The 13,896-nt window shown below is 35.6% G+C and overlaps 2 long non-coding RNA genes across 2 annotated transcripts; both read left to right on the forward strand.

Moving 5' to 3' along the window:
* The first annotated feature begins 3,498 nt into the window (after positions 1 to 3,498).
* LOC141765332 (uncharacterized) lies at positions 3,499 to 4,193 on the forward strand. The gene is made up of 4 exons (XR_012593446.1): positions 3,499 to 3,606; positions 3,685 to 3,757; positions 3,909 to 3,956; positions 4,032 to 4,193. It is a non-coding gene; the product is annotated as an uncharacterized LOC141765332 (long non-coding RNA).
* Positions 4,194 to 10,903: 6,710 nt separating this feature from the next.
* Positions 10,904 to 12,161, forward strand: LOC141765333 (uncharacterized). The gene is made up of 4 exons (XR_012593447.1): positions 10,904 to 10,945; positions 11,036 to 11,109; positions 11,220 to 11,264; positions 12,008 to 12,161. It is a non-coding gene; the product is annotated as an uncharacterized LOC141765333 (long non-coding RNA).
* The last annotated feature ends 1,735 nt before the right edge of the window (positions 12,162 to 13,896 follow it).

Here is a 13,896-nt window from a genome sequence, read left to right on the forward strand (position 1 = left end):
GTCATGGTATTGTAACGCACTTAATTATATCACTTCTATCATCAGTTTTTGATGTGAGATCATTTGTATCTTAAGGTCTCTGAGGAGAAGATACGGGTAAAACGCTCAGATGACAGCGATGAGGTCAGTATCCGGACCCACTGTCTAAATAATCACACACACTATACAGAATTTAAAGCTTTTTACTGTGTTTTCCAGATGAGCCAGAACAACATGCAGTTCCAGCAAATTCAAATCCCCATTCCTGTGCCATTCCCACGGCCTTTTCCTATCCCTTTCCCTTTTGCCTTCCCTATCCCTCCACCAGTCATCCCTCCAGTCTTCCCTCCGGTCATCCCTCCAGTCTTCCCTCCACTCATCCCTCCAGTCTTCCCTCCAATCGGAAAATGAGACGAGCACCTGACAGACTGGGGAAAACTTAACTTTACTGTAAACATTGTCCCACTGAAATGGAATAAATAATGATTAAGCAATGTATGAATTGACTTCTGTGTTTGTTTTTTCACTTGAACGTTTTCATTTTTTAGAGCGTAAGACAGACTTTAGTCCCAGCTGTTTGAGATTGAAATGTTCATGTCAACATATCAATATATGACAAGTTCACTGTTGCAGATAAAATAAGACTATTAGATTGTTTGGAAATTAACACTGTCATTTTCAGGAGCTCTCTAATTTTAACCGAGTGTGCTTTTAAACAGCTCTGCTGGGTGAACGAGGTCTCCTCTCAAGTAGAACTAGTTATCAGTGACAGCTTAGAGGTGGGAAAACCTACAGTTTTTACAACGTTTGTGTTCAGCTGAACACACAAACACTTACACTTCATCACCTCATTTGTATGGCGCTTTCACTGGACACACACTGTTAAAAAATAACCATCTACTAACTATAACTGTACGCTTCTGTGGGTGTCTTATTAGAGGTTGTGTAGTGTTGAAAACTGCTGTCTGTGAAAGTAAAAAACTAATTCCCCGGAAACATATGAATGCATCTTTGCAAAACCTATAATATAAGCCTCCCCTCTCTCTTGTTACAGTAAGGAACATATCAGTATCATTAATAAAGACCATTATATTTTTACAGCACACATGTCAGGTTACCACTTACTTGACATTAAACAAAAATAATCATGTGTAGGAGGCAAAGCTGATTTTTTACAGATATTAGTCCATATAAAAGTCTGTAACTCAATATATATTCATTGATGCAACTTGCGCTAACACTTAATTTTACAGGTCCGCAAATTTCATTGTAATTAGGTGATAATTAGCAAGTAACCTATTTGAAATTTCTTTTGAATTACTGCCAAATCAACCCAATTTTTACCTCAAAATTTATCGAAAATTATTTTATTATAAACATTATTTAATAAATTACTTTGTTTGGTTGTCTTGACTTTGGACTTGACTCTGGACTTTTATTATTATTATTTTATATATATTATAAACATTATTATTTACTATTTTTAACACTGTTATTAACATTTATTTATTTATTTATTTATTTATATTCCGCTATTTCCCAATAAGCAGTGAAAAATAGCTGGTAATTTATTTAATACATTTCCAGGAAGAGAATACAAAGTTAATTGATATGCTTTATTTCCATGTCTGCTGATAAATAGATAATAATTAGCAAATCACTTATTTGAAATTTCTTAAAAAACTCCCTGAATCATTACATCAGCTACCAGGTCACATTTGTGTAGACAATAAGATCAGCCACACCTTGAAATTTGGAAGTGGGAGATTTCCTAATATTTGCTATTTCCCAACATTGCTATGTGCTAATGACATGAAATCCGCTCAGGTAACTGTATATAAGAAAAACATTCAGAGCGACACTACAACAACCTCCTCGACCATCTGCGAGACAGTCTGCTGAAGTTGCTGAAGACTTAAAGGTACATGAATCTTCTGTTTCTGTGTTTTCTGTGTGAGGTTGGCGGTGATTTAGCTGATATTTTGTAAAATCTGTTAATCTGATCGAGTCTTTATTGTTCCCTTTTCAACAGTAAAGATCACTGTAACCATGCTGAAGATAGTGTTTGTGCTTGGATGCCTCCTGAGCATCGCTCTGGCTCTGCCTGTAAGTGTAACATCCACATACTCAGAATCAATACCACTGTACTTATATGCTGATACCATATTATAATAACTGTATAATGAAGCAATATCAAACTCGTTGGATTGTGTATTTTCAGATGGACATGGAGCACAAACGACTTGCTCGGTCATCCTCTGACTCTGGCTCGAGCTCCGAAGAGGTGAGTGCTTTCTCTACAATTCAACATTCAACACACCTGAATGTCAATTACAGTAAAATCCTTAGAAACTACTCTGTTGTATATTTGACAATGAATCTTTCTGATTTTCTTGAAGCGTCCCAGCACTTCTGGCACTTCCGGCACTTCCAGCACTTCCAACGGCCAGCCTACTCCTGAACAGTGGCTCAACTTCTTGTTTAACGTCATCCGGCTACAACAACAAACTACTCCAGCGCCTACTACTACTGCTACTACTACTACTGCAGCTCCTACTACTACTACTGCAGCTCCTACTACTACAGCTCCTCCTACTACTACTACTGCAGCTGCCACTACCCCGACCCCTGCTCCTACTACTACGGTTGCCAAATAAAACCGGAAATTTAACCAATAAGTGAATGAACACCAGTATTGAATGGCTCAGCTCTGTCTTGTGTCTTATGATGTTGTCTTAACCAGAGTGTTTTCACATCTGCATCATTATAGATCAGTTAAACTGTGTGTTTATTCTCTGTAGTATGTGCTAAATAAACTTCATTAATGGAAAACTTGGACCACATATGTTCTTTAAATCCGTATATTTAGATAGATAGATAGATAGATAGATTACTCACATAGCAGACGGTTGCTACAAATGTTGTGAGCAGAAGAAGCTTCATTTTGCAGCCCAAAACCTGTAAAAAAGACCACAATAGACACATTTAACTCATAAAATCTAACTATTATTAGAACATGATTATTTCTGTATTTTTAATCTCACTCTAGTCTGTTCATCTCAGAGTTTTCATTCACATATCTTGAGGTCAGAGGTCAAAGGACCCCTTTGAAAATGGCCATGCTAGTTTTTCCTCGCCAAAATGTTGAGTAAATATGGGTGCGTTATTTAGCCTTCTTCCTGACAAGCTAAAATAGATTTTCTAGTTTCATATGATGTTATCTTCACTCTAGCTTATAGAATGAGCCAGCTACAACTACTACAACCACTAATAGATAGATAGATAGATAGTTAGATAGATAGATAGATAGATAGATAGATAGATTGATAGATAGATAGATAGATAGATGAAACAGAGTGCTTGAAACACATCCAGTTTCAACACCTTCACTGTTTCCCAACACCTCTGAGTGTCTGTCGGACTCTTGTGGCGACTGTGGTCACAATGAGCCACCACATACATGGTTTCATCACATTTCACACCATCAATAGAATTACAAAATCACAGCCCAGTCTGACAGCTGATTGGATGACTGAGGAGTAAAAAATGTCTTTAAAAAGTGGACCTGGACTGAAGGAGGACCATTCTCGGTGGCTACTCTTACAGTAAAATCCTATTTGACTCAAGGTAAGATTATTTCCTTGTTTTTTTTTTTTTTTTTTTAATGTGAAATATGCAGCTGACCCCTATTTGTCTTTTGTAAAGGATCACGCCCGTCTCAGCTATGAAACGTCTGGTTTTGATTCTGTGCTTCGCCGCGTTGTGTTCCTCCGCCTCTGTAAGTATCGCAAACCAACAATTACAACAATCTTCAGATCTGAGTCACAACGTGCTCTTTTAATCGCTGTGGTGGTGTCATGGTATTGTAACGCACTTAATTATATCACTTCTATCATCAGTTTTTGATGTGAGATCATTTGTATCTTAAGGTCTCTGAGGAGAAGATACGGGTAAAACGCTCAGATGACAGCGATGAGGTCAGTATCCGGACCCACTGTCTAAATAATCACACACACTATACAGAATTTAAAGCTTTTTACTGTGTTTTCCAGATGAGCCAGAACAACATGCAGTTCCAGCAAATTCAAATCCCCATTCCTGTGCCATTCCCACAGCCTTTTCCTATCCCTTTCCCTTTTGCCTTCCCTATCCCTCCACCAGTCATCCCTCCAGTCATCCCTCCAGTCATCCCTCCAGTCATCCCTCCAGTCATCCCGCCAGTCATCCCTCCAGTCAGCCCTCCAGCCATCCCTCCAGTCATCCCGCCAGTCATCCCTCCAGTCATCCCTCCAGTCATCCCTCCAGTCATCCCTCCAGTCATCCCGCCAGTCATCCCTCCAGTCATCCCTCCAGTCATCCTACCAGTCATCCCTCCAGTCATCCTTCCAGTCATCCCTCCAATCGGAAAATGAGACGAGCACCTGACTGACTGGGGAAAACTTAACTTTACTGTAAACATTGTCCCACTGAAATGGAATAAATAATGAATAAAGCAATGTATGAATTGACTTCTGTGTTTGCTTTTTCACTTGAACGTTTTCATTTTTTTCATATATTTAGAGCGTAAGACAGACTTTAGTCCCAGCTGTTTGAGATTGAAATGTTCATTTCAACATATCAATATATGACAAGTTCACTGTTGCAGATAAAATAAGACTATTAGATTGTTTGGAAATTAACACTGTCATTGTCAGGAGCTCTCTAATTTTAACCGAGTGTGCTTTTAAACTTGCACTAACACTTCATTTTACAGGTCCGCAAATTTCATGGTAATTAAGTGATAATTAGCAAGTAACCTATTTGAAATTTCTTTGGAATTACTGCCAAATTACCCCAATTTTTACCTCAAAATGTATCGAAAATTATGTTATTATAAACATTATTTAATAAATTACTTTGTTTGGCTGTCTTGTCTTTGGACTTGACTCTGGACTTTTATTATTATTATTTTATATATATTATAAACATTATTATTAACTATTTATAACACTGTTATTAACATTTTTTATTTATTTATTTATTTATTTATTTATTTATTTCTTTATTTATATATTTATATTCCGCTATTTCCCAATAAGCAGTAAAAAATAGCTGGTAATTTATTTAATACATTTCCAGGAAGAGAATACAAAGTTAATTGATATGCTTTATTTCCATGTCTGCTGATAAATAGATAATAATTAGCAAATCACTTATTTGAAATTTCTTAAAAAACTCCCTGAATCATTACATCAGCTACCAGGTTACATTTGTGTAGACAATAAGTCACATAATGGTGAGATTTGTGCCTGATCAGAAGTGTCTTCTATTAGTTTTGGTTTTCCACCTCCGAATGAAGAGCGGCGCACAGACACTTTTCTCAAGCCTAAGGGCCCTATTATAATGATTATATGCTATTTGATCATTTTCAATAAATATTTAGGTAAATATTGGGGTAATTTGGCAGTAATTCAAAAGAAATTTCAAACAGGTTACTTGCTAATTATCACCTAATTACCATGACATTTGTGGACCTGTAAAATGAAGTGCTACCTAACTCGCTTTTAACAATAACATCATCACATGTGGATGGAAACTGAACATTTTTACATTGTCGTTAATAATACAGGTGTCATGGCTTTGGCTGTGGCCCTGCGGTGGGCGTGGCTCTGCTCCATGGCTCCCAGTTGACACACACACACCTGCCATCAATGGGCTCATCAGCCCTCCCAGTCTGCTCACCTGCCTCTCATCAGTTCATCAACCTCGCAGTATTTCAACAACCTCAGCTCCTCACACATCCGGTCCCACATTATTATCTCAACTACTGTGGTAGCTGCGCTCCGCTCAGGCCAAGCTTTAAGCTTTCCTTGTGTTTTGTAACCATTTGTGTTTGTTTCCTGAGCTCCAGGATGCCTGTCTGCTTGCCCTCCTGTCTGCTACCCGCTGTGCAACCTCAACCTGCCCAGATGACTCACCCTCGTCCAGTCTGATCTCACAATAAACTTTCTTAAAACATCACCAACCTCTGTGTCAGTGTCCTGCAATTGGGTCCACCAAATTTAATGTACCACCAACAATTGGTAATACATTAAATACTACAAAAGTTTTTTTTTTAAAAGTGTTGATTATTTAAATATCAACCAAATTATTGGATTTTTTTTTGGGCAACTTTATTTTCATTGACCTTTTTGGGCATAAAGAAAGGGTTGATAAGGGTAACATTATATTTAAGTAATTTGCTACATTCTTCTACAATAAAAACAAAAAAGGAAAATCAAAATGCATAAATTCCTAACTTGGACCTAACACATTGTGAAAGACTTGTGTCAGGTGAGGAAAGGCGGTATTTTGTAATTGTATGAGACAATGTGGCGTTTCACCATTCTCTCCCAGTCACAGACTGGTTTACAGCCCGTTCAACGATGGTGTAACGTTTCTTTTCACCTCCATTTCTCAAACCGGGAGAGGAATTATTTTCCTCATAGAAGGTTTATAACCAGCAGCCACATGATCAGATGTCCCTGTTGGATGTCTGGACATCTGTGGATGGATCAGGTGTGCCAAAACATTCTTTCCCATGTGTGTTGTAAGAGAGGACTTAAGGTGTGATGTTGACGAGAGCTTGTGGCCAAATGCAGAAGACAGTGTTGACTCGCACTGTTGTATTTCTACATCTGTAGCTATCCTCTAAAAGTATGTACTGTGTGAATGTGTACAGTTTTGTATTGCAGTACTGGAATTACTTTAGTTTTATTTTTTTCACATGAATTCGTCTTTGCAATTGCTCAAACACATTTTCTGAAACTAGGGCTCTCTTTGTCAAAACTCTACACACGTAAACAAAAGAAAAAACATACACAAGATACAAAATATCTTACTTCTCTTGCAAAAGCAAACACTCCATTCAAAACTTAATAAACTCTTCTAAAACTGGTATTTCTGCTTCACAACTTTACACACAAATAACAAATAAATAGCTCTTTCCACATGCCTACTGCACTCTGATGTGCTAATTATAAAACATTATTATCTAGAGCATTTTCATTTTCATTTGTAGCATGCTGTCAATATAGACCATGGACACAAATACAACGGGAAACAAACACATTTGTTTTTTCTCAATACTCAAAACAGTATCAGACACAATGACTTTAACTGAAGATGACATGAACATTACTGTATTGTACTGTAAATGTATATTTCACACCTCTTCCTATTCCTCCAAAATTGGCCTCCATTATTGTCCTGTTGATAGTGTTCAAGCGCTCATTTCTAAGTGATTTAATTGGTTACAGGTGTTTCCACAGGTGCATTCTGGGTGCAGGTGATTGACAATTCAGTGTAGATATTTCACTGACAGTGTTTAGCAAACAACAGACAGGCTTATAGTTTTGAATGATGTTTATAATGTAGATGTATGTGTAGTTATTAGCAAAAAGTGTGTTTTAGAATTTCAACCTTAGTTTAAAGCAGACAATGTGCTTCTGGTTCAGCATACCTGCTCAGTAGATATATAGATACAGTGTTAATGGCTTCAATTATTGTGCCACAAGTACAGTTTTTGTGTCTTGGCAATTGCAAAAACAAAACTGTGCTCATTATGCAAAAATGGCAAATAAAGCGTATTTAGGCATATATCTGTAACATATACTGTAAAAGATAGCACAACCCATGCAATAAACTATTTTACAAAGACAATAGTGATACATATTGTAATGCTGTTAGTGTTGTTTTAGGACATTGTGTAATGAGTGATCAAGTGTTGCTGTTGGGACACAAATGTTGTCAGTGTTCGGGTTAAAGACTTGATCCTGAGATCAACAAGCATTGTGGTTGCATAAGTGCATTTTGGATGTTAGACTAACTGTTGTGAGCTGTGTGTTGATAAAGAGAACTGTGTGAACGGTTTTGAAAAAAGTTAACCGAGTATAGAGAAATGTCGTTTAACAACAAAAAAAAATATCTAAATGAATGCTACATATATGATCCACATGTGATTTCCATCTCTGATCATTAGCTACACCTACACGGTAGAGGATTTCATAATATTTGCTATTTCCCAACATTGCTGTGTGCTAATGAGATGACATCCGCTCCGTAACTGTATATAAGAACAACATTCAGAGCGACACTACAACAACCTCAACGACCATCTGCGAGACAGTCTACTGAAGTTGCTGAAGACTTAAAGGTACATGAATCTTCTGTTTCTGTGTTTTCTGTGTGAGGTTGGTGGTGATTTAGCTGATATTTAGCAAAATCTGTTCATCTGATCGAGTCTTTATTGTTCCCTTTTCAACAGGAAAGATCACTATGACCATGATGAAGGTAGTGTTTGTGCTTGGATGCCTCCTGTGCATCGCTCTGGCTCAGCCTGTAAGTGTAACATCCACATACTCAGTATCAATACCACTGTTCTTATATGCTGATACCACATTAGTATAATTGGTAAATGGTAAATAATTCTTTGGAATTACTGCCAAATTACCCCAATATTTACCACAAAATGTATCAAAAATTACTTTTTTATAAACATTATTTAAGATTATATCCAGCTATTTCCCAATAGCTGGTAATTTATTTAATACATTTCAAGGAAAAGAATACAAAGTTAATTGATATGCTTTGTTTCCATGTCTGCTGGTAAATATAGATGATAATTAGCAAATAACTTCTTTGAAATTTCTTTAAAGAGAAGGTGAGATTTGTGCCTGATCAGAAGTGTCTTCTATTAGTTTTGGTTTTCCACCTCCGATGAAGAGCAGCCGCTTCTCAAGCCTAAGGGCCCTATTTTATCAATTATATGCTATTTTAGCATACAATTATTAAATAATATTTATAATGAAGTGATTTTCGATACATTTTGAGGTAAATATTGGGGTAATTTGGCAGTAATTCATAAGAAATTTCAAATAGGTTACTTGCTAATTATCACAAAATTACCATGACATTTGAGACCTGTGATAAGAAGTGTTACCATATAATTATATAATGAAGCAATATAAAACCTGTGGTTTTTTAGGTTGACGAGCACAAACGACTTGCTCGGTCTGACTCTGACTCTGACTCTGGATCTAACTCCAACTCCAACTCCAATGAGGTGAGTGCTTCCTCTACAGTTCAACAATCCTTAACTCCTTGATGTAAAAGTCCTTAGAAACTTCTCTGCTGTATATTTGACAATGAATGTTTCTGATTTTCTTGAAGGGACGCTCCACCACCAGGGCACCTACGGTGACTACCCAGTCTGCCGGGACTACCCAGTCTACTCCGGTGACTATCCCACAGTGGGTCAGGGACCTTCTTCTCCTCATCAACCCAACTACTACTGCTGCACCTACTACTACTACAAAGTAAAGTCGGAAATCTGACCAGAGATCAATAAGTGGATGAAAACAAATATTGATATACTGTTTTTTGTCAAATTCAAATTATGTTGTCTTAACCAGAGTGCTTTCACACTCATCTTCAATTACAGTTAACATGTGGATCAAAATCACTTTAATCTCTGTAGCATCTGACAAATAAACATCTTTAATGGAAAACATGGACCCGATGTGTTTGTTTTTCTTAAAATCCATAGGTATGAGAAACATGAATGCATAGATAGATAGATAGATAGATAGATAGATAGATAGATAGATACTGTAGATAAATAAATAGATAGATAGATAGATATATAGATAGATATATAGATAGATAGATAGATAGATAGATAGATAGATAGATAGATACTGTAGATAGATAGATAGATAGATAGATTATGCAGTTTGTCAACATCTGTTTTATCTATTAAGATTTTCACTCTGTTCATCTCAGAGTTTTCATTCACACATCGTGAGGTCAGAGGTCAAGGGACCCTTTTGAAAATGGCCATGCCAGTTTTTCCTCACCAAAATTTAGCATCATTTTGGAGCGTTATTTAGCGTTCTTCCCGACAAGCTAACAATACACAGGTTTTCCAGTTTCATATGCTGTGATCTTCACTCTAGCTTAAAGACTGAGCCTGCTACAACCTCTGACAGACAGAATAGCGACTGGTTTATATAATAAAATATTGATACTTCACGTCTGTGTACTGATAAAAAATTGCAACACAAAATATTTCCCCCACCACTAATAGATAGATAGACAGATGGACAGACAGTTTCAACACCTTCATTGTTTCCCAACACCTCTGAGTCTCTCGTGATGACTGTGGTCACAATGAGCCACCACATACACGGTTTCATCATATTATATCTGTGCAGCAGCACATAACTCAGGTTGCCACTTACTCTCCATTAAACAAAATTAATCTTTTCCAGTTATTAGTCCATATAAATGCCTGTAAATCAATATCTACTTATTGATTATTGGTCTCACTCTAATTAATAGCATCAGGTAAATTATCTGCTTGATTTAGACAGTAGTGTAGTTTTGTATTCTATTGTATATTAAAGATATTAGATGTTTGTTATCATTATTCATAAATGCATCAATGAATATATTGACTTGAATTTCTTCATAAATGTAATCTCTGACTTGGAGATATCTGGAGAAATCTTTCTGTTCAAGGTAATATGTATCTGATGAGGTGTTTAAAATACTTGTATTACTACTGTATATACTATATCAGCTGCTACACCTTCTAAAGTGCCTAAACTGAAGATTGGAGGGCTTAAAAACTAGTTTAGTTTTGTTGTTGTTGTTGTTGTTGTTTTGAGGAAGCATTAAGCTGTGTACATGAATCATGTCCATGAGCACTGTTTCCCAACAGCTATGAGATTAGTCTTGCACGGACAGTGGACATCCTTTCATCACATTTCACACCTTTGGGACAAATACAAAATCAAAAACACGTTTGACAGCTGATTGGATGACTGGAGGCAGAATCCTTTCTTTAAAAAGTGAACTTGGAGATAAAAGTACCTCAGATTGAAATTCATCACTGGACTCTGTGTTTGGCTTTTGGTGTCGACATCACTCTTGACTTTGAAAGTAAGTAAGATATTCATCTCTGGGGACTATTCGTAGTTCACTCCTACAACTGAATTTACAATTTGCTTTTTTACCCTTTCTGTTTCTGCTCTAGGACTCTCGTGTTTTTCAGCCATGAAACTTCTGGTCCTCATTCTGTGCTTCATAGCTTTAAGTTATGCATTTCCTGTAAGTGCTCATGTCAACTGTTTTTTATGGTACTTTCAACTCAGACTAAAAAAAGCAAGTAATGTGAATTTACGCAACAGTTGGTGACATGAGATTCTTCACTCTTAAAGGTCTCTGAGGAGAATGATCGAGTCAAACGCTCAGGGAGTTATGAGGTGCAACAGATTCTCTTAGTCGCATAAAAAATTAATACTTCATACAAAATCCTATAAAATATAAATTATAACACATTTTACAGGTCCACAAATTTCATGGTAATTAGGTGATAATTAGCAAGTATCCTTTTTTAAATTTCTTTGGAATTACTGCCAAATTACCCCAATATTTACCTCCAAATGTATTGAAAATTACTTTATTATAAACATGATTTCATAATTATATGCTGAAATAGTATATAATGGTTAAAATAGGGCCCTTAGGCTTGAGAAGCGGCTGTGCGCTGCTCTTCATCGGAGGTGGAAAACCAAAACTAGTAGAAGACACTTCTGATCAGGCACAAATCTCACCATTATGTGACTTATTGTCTATATAAATGTAACCTGGTAGCTAATGTAATGATTCAGGGAGTTTTTTAAAGAAATTTCAAATAAGTGATTTGCTAATTATTATCTATTTACCAGCAGCATGGAAATAAATCATATTAATTAACTTTGTATTCTTTTCCTGGAAATATATTAAATAAATTACCAGCTATTGGGAAATAGTGGAATATAATTATTAAATAATGTTTATAATAAAGTAATTTTTGATAAATTTAGAGGTAAATATTGGGGTGATTTGGCAGTAATTCAAAAGAAATTTCAAATAGGTTACTTGGTAGTTATCACCTAATTACCATGACATTTGTGGACCTGTAAAATGAAGTGTTACCAAAATATTTTTTTTTTTTCTTTTCCAGATGAGCCGATTCATGCTTCAGTATCCGTCACTCTACTCCAGCTATCAACCCAACTTGACAGCGTTGCTGCAATTTCTGTTGGCAGCAGGGAAATGAAAATCAGTTTTCTCACCTTCAGCAATTTGTTCTTTAAGTAACTGAAATTGAATAAACAAATCATTAAAAATAAACAAATAAATGATCAAGATACACTGTATTTTTCGTTCTTTGTTTTTTATTTGTATGCATATAATATGGTCTCTTTTGAAAGGTAAGAATCTAAGGAATATGAATAAATTGTATTACCGTAGAGATTCCAATGGAGGAGCAATAACAAAAAATAAGATTTTCAAAATGAAAACAAATTTCAAAGGCAATATAACCATTATAGTATTCTGCTACTCTTTGACTACAACTGTAACTATAAATTTGATGAAAATACACTAAAAATACAACATTTATGATACAATTTATAAAGATATACTCAGGCACTCTCCACGTTTTGGTCATGTTTAATGTTTACTGGGAGTTTTAATTCAAAAATCTATTCATTTCCATAAAGCCATTTTACAAATGACATAAATATCCCAAAACATTGAAATAGTAATAAACACAATGAATACTGATCAATATTCTTATATATATATACACCATATACCATATACCATATACTCAATATCCCCTTTAGTTTTTTAAGAATTCAGCTTTAAGACTACTTTATTCTGACAGGTATGCAGAAATTATAACACAGTAGAAGGATCTCTCTTATTTATTATCGTATTTTCATTGTGTATAGTTTTTACAGTAAGCTGGATGCAGCTATGACACGGTTCACAATAGAAGAATCAGTAACGGGGTAAGTGAGGAACAATATAACCGTTTACTCAACTAAGCTGTCCAGCACTCAGCTCACAGTGTCTAGACGGGTTTAAAATGTAGTATCAACGATGTTCCTGCTGCTCCGGGGCAAAAAACACAATGGCACAATGTCACAACAGCTTTTTTACAATATGAACATTTTCAGCATTAAACGTTAGTATAACTCGCTGGAAAACAAAACAATGAGCAATGGAAATTTGTCCTCACTTTTTCAAGTTGATGACTCAAGCTAACATATGACATTGAATTTCAGTGATAAATGACAGCTATAGCAGCAACAGCAACCTGTTGGAAAACAACAATAACTTCTTACAAGTGTGATAAATCACCTGATCCCTCCTTACAGCGCCACACATAGGAATAAAACAGAAATATAACACAAAGTACAGCAGAGCTCAGTTTGTTTGGATGTCGAGGGACTCTAGGAGCTCCAGACTGGGCCCAGGACAGGATCTGATGTATCTAACCTGGTAAAACAATACATGTATGGGAAACTATGATTCATAAATATAAACTGAAATAGAAATAACAACAGCAATAGCAGGAAAACACTCCCTGATTTTGTTAAACCCCCAAATCCCCAAACGGTGAGCTGGCAGAAATAAAACGCCTCGGTCTGACTTCAGTGCTGAATGACTCACACAGAAACAATTAATGATTATATTTGAGTTAAGTATAATAAACATTGAAGCCCTAATAATAAATGACACAACTATAATTGCAGTTATTATCATCATCAATATTATTATATGTATAATTATTGTTATTATCTGCATAAATATGATCATTATTACATGTGTAATGACAATTTAATATCACAACTATTATTATAATTATCATAATTATTATTGCGTCTTTGTTATCATGATAATTGCCAATATAAACAGGTAATTAATACATGCATCTATTTTTACATCTACTATACATATATATACTATACATCTACTAAATATCACAACACTTTTTAAGATATTTAAGATTGGATGAAAATTGTTTGAGTTTAAATTAAAAGGATTTTTTTAACAGTTTAA

The sequence above is a fragment of the Sebastes fasciatus genome, chromosome 3, assembly GCF_043250625.1.
Source record: "Sebastes fasciatus isolate fSebFas1 chromosome 3, fSebFas1.pri, whole genome shotgun sequence".
In the NCBI taxonomy this organism is placed as follows: domain Eukaryota; kingdom Metazoa; phylum Chordata; class Actinopteri; order Perciformes; family Sebastidae; genus Sebastes; species Sebastes fasciatus.